Source organism: Phyllopteryx taeniolatus, chromosome 18 (genome assembly GCF_024500385.1).
Source record: "Phyllopteryx taeniolatus isolate TA_2022b chromosome 18, UOR_Ptae_1.2, whole genome shotgun sequence".
Lineage (NCBI taxonomy): Eukaryota > Metazoa > Chordata > Actinopteri > Syngnathiformes > Syngnathidae > Phyllopteryx > Phyllopteryx taeniolatus.
The window spans coordinates 2,794,499-2,800,498 of record NC_084519.1 but is presented as its reverse complement, the minus strand read 5'-3'; positions in this window follow the sequence as shown (position 1 = coordinate 2,800,498).

The window sequence follows — 6,000 nt, the reverse complement described above, 5'->3', positions numbered from 1 at the left end:
TTTTAAAGTTGTTCGAGAGTTATCAAGAAATGTTTTAACATCTGACCTTTAATGTGTATGTTGAGCTGCTGTATCAATTGAGTTGTCTTCCCCCAGAAATTGCGGTTACAGTATGTTTATTTTACGATTCCAGTCCATTCCTATTTTGCTGTGGCTCAATATTTAAAAACCTTTATCAGATTTGCTGGTTTAGTTGCTTTAGTTTTGCACTTTTCTGTCACAAATGAAGGGATGACATTGCATTCAAACCTGTATCTTGCCTGGTCAGCCAGCACAGCAGCTCTAAACCTCTGATTCTAGAACCTACAGTACATGGGCTGTTAAATAGGGCTCACTCATACACTCACTGTGCGTCACACATGAGCGAAGCTGAGGTCCCAGGACAACTGATGTCACACCACCTCTTGTCTACTTCAGCCCCCTTGTCATTCACCTTTCCTTTACCTTGAAATAAATCAACATAAACATTAACTACTGCACCATACTCATGCTTATAATATCATGGTTACCTTAATTGGCTACATTATAGTGGTAAAATATTTGAAAAAAAATTCCAATATGATGAAAAAGAGCATTATTTTATACTGTGCTTGTATTGGAATTCATCAGATGGTGCAGGTGCAGCTAAAGTTGTGACCGAGAAGCATTTGTGCTCACAAAGTCGGTAGTATTTATTTCTCAATTCTGTTGTAAACTTGTGTCAGTCACTGTGCTGCTCTCTGCTCCCTGCTTAATTGCCCCTGCAGGGGATAAATAAAGTTTTCAGAATCTGACATTATTCAGTGTCATTTGTTTTAACCTAGGTGACATTTCCTTTTATTAATTTGTATCGTGGCTTGAGAAAAGCATTGCATTTATTAACTGCAGGGTGAACCCTGGCGCAAAAAAACCCCCCAAAAAACATACTGCATATAGTATTTAAACTGCAAATCCATCAAAATCTATGGCTGATAGATGCTGTCACTCGATCGAAAGTGCCCTGCGATTGGCTGGCAACCAGTTCAGGGTGTACCCCGCCTCCTGCCCGATGATAGCTGGGATAGGTTCCAGCACGCCCGCTACCCTAGTGAGGAGAAGCGGCTCAGAAAATGGATGGATGGATGGATGTCCAGATCATTGCTTTTTCAGTATTTATCCACCAGTATTTTGGCAGAAATTGTGTTTATATTGAACATGGTTTATACAAGCAATGGAAAACTATTTTCTCAATGCTTAATGCTTGAAAGTATGTGTTCTCTAAAAATTTATTACAATATAATGGTAATATACTCAATGGCAAAATGAGGGTTGGTGTTACCAACATCCAATCCTCCAAGTGGAGCATATTTTTACTTGACGTTTGTAGATTTTAACTGCTCCTTATTTGTCTTCCCTCAATAAAAACAAAAGAAACATTGTCAATATGGGTGTGTGCGTGCACGCACCCGTGCCAATGTGTGTGTTTATGTTGTTCCTTGACTAATCTGTCTTCATTAGCGGAACGGACCCTGAGTGTCTAATGTCCTTTTTGCCCTTTAGCTCAGTGCTGAGAATAAACACCCCTGATACCACTAGTGGGGCTACACAAAAGAATTCAAGTCAAATTAGAAAAATGACTCAAAGTCAGAAATACACACGTGGCCCATGTTTTCTTGAATAGGTTTTAAAATGATAGTAAGTTAGTGGGACAGGGTAGCATGTGATTAGGGAGGTTCTGATTAACAATGTGACTTTAAAGGGGCAATTTGCTGAGCTTATTGTTACCACTTCAATGGTGCATATTGATTGGCCACGCATTTACATCAAAGGTGATGTCTTGGAGGGACTGTAAGCAAAGAAAATAGCAAGCGCTCCTCAGGCTCAAGCTGACATCTCGACTTTTCGTTGAATGCAAAAAACAAAAACAATGCCGTTATATACTGTACTATATAACTCAGTGGTGGCGAGGGATGCTGTGACTTTGGAGAAAGGATTTCTCAGCAGGCAGCTGGTGCTTCAGCAGTTCAGTTGTCTCACTTCCAGGAAACTAATGGAGTTCTCTATAGTCTGTCACATTGTGTACAACAGTATTGCTGCGAGAAATACACAGAGGTCACAGAGATGCACTGGTGCAACCACACATTTTATGGTATTGCAGCGTACGCTTGGTGGGATATTGTCGCTTCAATTTGGTCAATTCAGACTTTTTGGCATTATTGTGCAACAATGAACAGTGAACAACAACAAAATAATAATTTCCCTTTTCTAATTGATGTTTTTATGGCCAACATACGATGTGTGTCAGAAACGTTTCAGGACTGGTATCACAAAAGTATACAGTTCGCCCTTGAAAGTAGTCCTTTGGGAGTCTAACGCACTTTCCCAGCTTCCTCTGCCATGCCTTCATGCAATCTTGGAAGGATTCTCCACAGCTCCGTCATCACAGCCATCTTCAGACCAGCGAGGTTACTTCAGCATGGAGATGTTCTTCTCAGCCAGGAGCTGTCAGATGCTCATTTCTTCTCGCCCACTGAATGAAGCAAACACAGCGGGATCTCTTGAAAGACGTGCTGGTTGATCGCCTGGTCCACACTGAAGGGGAAAACTTGTGTCATTACCCGCAAATTTCCACTCTTTACTTTGGTGCTCGGTGCCTAACTCCCAAGAATAGGGAGGGTTCACTGTACTTACTGTAAATGGCCAAGCAAAACAAGTTCATAAAAACCAAATTACTGCTTTAGTGTCACAGGTCACTTACAGTAGGCAAACATTTATGCCTGCAGCACTTTAAGGCACCATATGACTTTTATACAGGCCAGGAAGCAAGAATCAAAATATAATAACTGCAGCTTCAGACAGCAGTGAATTGATTTTTGATACATCCACAGTAGTGGAGAACTGTGTGTGTGTTCATGCAAAAAATAAAATAAAAAATGGTAACTGTAGTCCAAATGGTCACTCACTGGTCAGATCTAAGATCCAATCTTTGGTGGGTGACTGATGAGAGAGGTGAGCGTTGTGAGAAATGAAGCACGCGACATATTAAAGCAAAGAACGTTGCCATCTAGTGGCGAGAGAGTTAAGTACATCGAGCAGTAGCCACTCTTTCAGTGACGAGCTAAAACAAAAACTAATAATAATAATAAAAAGAAGAAGAAGAGTCCAACCTTGGCTTTCAGAGTAAAATGTTATCCATCTTTGTATAAGGTGGACAAAGTTATGTGATAAATGTTTGTTACCTTTAGCAATTTGTAAATACCACCAATGCTGACATTATGTGATTAAATACTGCTCTCTATAAAATCTGTGACAGAGTATGTGTCAACAAATTTGATTGCCCGACATTCTATGACTTCCTAAAATTCAAATATATTGGGGGTGGTGAAGGGCGTTGAGGTCAGGTATCGATAGATTACAAACCTCTGAAATATGCATGGAAAGATTTTAACATGGGTTGAATTCCAAATGTTGTAATACATTCCTATGCGTCTAGATAGATTAGATACATTAGATTGAGGGTTAGAAAACAAAGTAAACAAAAACACAAATATGCATCTATGGAAGCTTCAAGGAACGTTCTGGTCTCTTTAGGAAACTGAAAATACAGAAGAACCTTGTGATGGGTTGCAAACAAGAAGGCAGCAAGCTGTTTGTATTATCTTATCGAGCAGCGCCATACTTTACTTCAGTGTCATACCTCTAATTACATGCAAAGCATTTTGAGGATTTAGTGAGTTTCGAAGTGAGTGCTTATCTCTCGCTGTGGGCACATTCAACCTAAAAAAAAAAAATATTTTACATTTTATACGCTCCTTGTTATGCCTGTCAGACCTGACGACCGTGTTGTAAAAAAGGTATTATGAAATGCAGAGTCAAAGGCTGTTCTGTAAACAGGCTGTTTATGTAACCAACTTAGATTAGGCCCCTGCAATAACTGTATTTTGGCCCTCTCATGGAGCTAAATAAAACAACCAAAACACAGTAAAGGAAATTTCGCTTAAACTGGGCGCAGAATGTATCAATGAAGTCAGCTTCAAACCCAATTCAGAGCTGAACCATTTCAAATTTGTTTCTTCGCAAGTCATGTAATGTACATAGAAGGGGAAACAAGAATAATTGGCAACTTCCAATCAATCATACAACAATTGCTGGAATTTCTGGAGTATCAGAACGGACACAATAAATCTGGCTAAACAACTGTGTTACTTCTTAAAAATGTATGTGCCATTTCCCAAGTTTGGTCATGCGCTGGACAAATATATATCTTATAATATATATATATTTTTGTCAGATATTCTCTTCAACGTTTTTATAAAGGATTATATATTGTATTATATATATATATATATATATATATATATATATATATATATATATATATATATATATATATTGTATTATATGCTGTGTAACTTAACTAACTTAGTGATTCCCAACCAGGGTGCCATGAGAAATCATCACAGGTTCTGTGGTAAATTTCATTTCCCGTAATTGTGTTATTTATCAATTACAAATATATATTCGGCCATCTAACTATGCAACCGTAAAAGAGTGACAGACAGAACAATTAAATGGCCTTCCACTAGATGACCGATTTTACAATAAACTTGTGTAGATCCACCTGAAGTCATGGCTTCCTGCAAGTACCATAATTTCTCGTATATGCACTTTTTTTTTTTACCCCAAAAATTGTCAAAAGTCAAGTTTAATATATTGAAAAGTAGACTTTACACCGATCTGATCGGCTTGATCGGTATCGGCACATAACTAGCATTTTATGCTGATCGGCTTTAATGTCATAATTCACTGATACCATTAATGACGTCATTGATCGGCTCCGCAAAAGACATTTACTCCACGTCGCCGTCGTGTACAGTATATTTGAATCTAAAAGCTAGTTTATTTTTAGCCTTGTCACGTGTCTTTTGACGTCATTTACGATCACTGGGCTTTGTAAAATAAAATGTGACCGGATACGTTCGTTACCACGGCAACGACAACAACAATGGATCGCGAGTGTATTGTGTTGGTCAAAAAATAACAAAATGTGGAAAAACGTGTGGTAGTGGTGGTCACCGGTACTTGGGAGAAGACATTCGTTTAAAGATTGCTTGAGGTATGTTCATGTACTTTTAATACGATACGGCTCGCAAGCAGCCAACAAAACGTTATGTAGCCTAGCAAGCTAGTGCTAGCACTAACGGTTGTACGTAAACATGCCGGCATTATGTTAAATCATGGTCTAAAGTTTTGGTGTGTGTGAAGTTAATTACAATAAAGTATTTTTTTTATTACACTTAATTAGCACCCATTATTTCTGTCATGTCACTGGTGGTGTAGCGGTACACTCGCCTGACTTTGGTGCAGGCAGCGTGGGTTCAGTTCCCACTCAGTGACGGTGTGAATGTGAGTGCGAATGGTTGTCCGTGTCTATATGTGCCCTGCGACTGACTGGCGACCAGTTCAGGGTGTAGTCCGCCTTTCGCCCGAAGTCAGCTGGGATAGGCTCCAGCGTCTCGCGACCCTAACCAGGATAAGTGGTGTTGAAAATGGATGGATGGATGGATATTTCTGTCATGTTGTAATGTTGGTTTGACCTGCCAGATTAGAATACATGACCTGACTAGAGAATATTTTTGAAGATACTCAGTATATAGTACACAAGTACTGGATATACAGTAAATGAAGGAGTCATTTAAAGAGACTCATCGCTTCATCTTGTGATCGGATCGGTGAGCAGTTATCGTTTTATTTAAACTCTCTGATCGGTGATCGGCCCCAAAACTCCTGATTGCGTAAAGCCTTTTGAATAGAATGTGAGGAATAGAGTACTGTAGATTGACTTTAGTAAGTTAAAACAATTTTAAAGGGGACATATGGGAAATTCACTTTTTAATTGCATGTACAGGATGAGCAAATTAAACTTTTCGCTGCATTAAAAAAAAAAAAGAAACTCACCTAGTCGCTATTTTGGTGTTCAAGCCAATGCAATAAAAGTATTACTCTGGTGCCATCTTCTGGCATCTTGGTGTCAAGGAACTA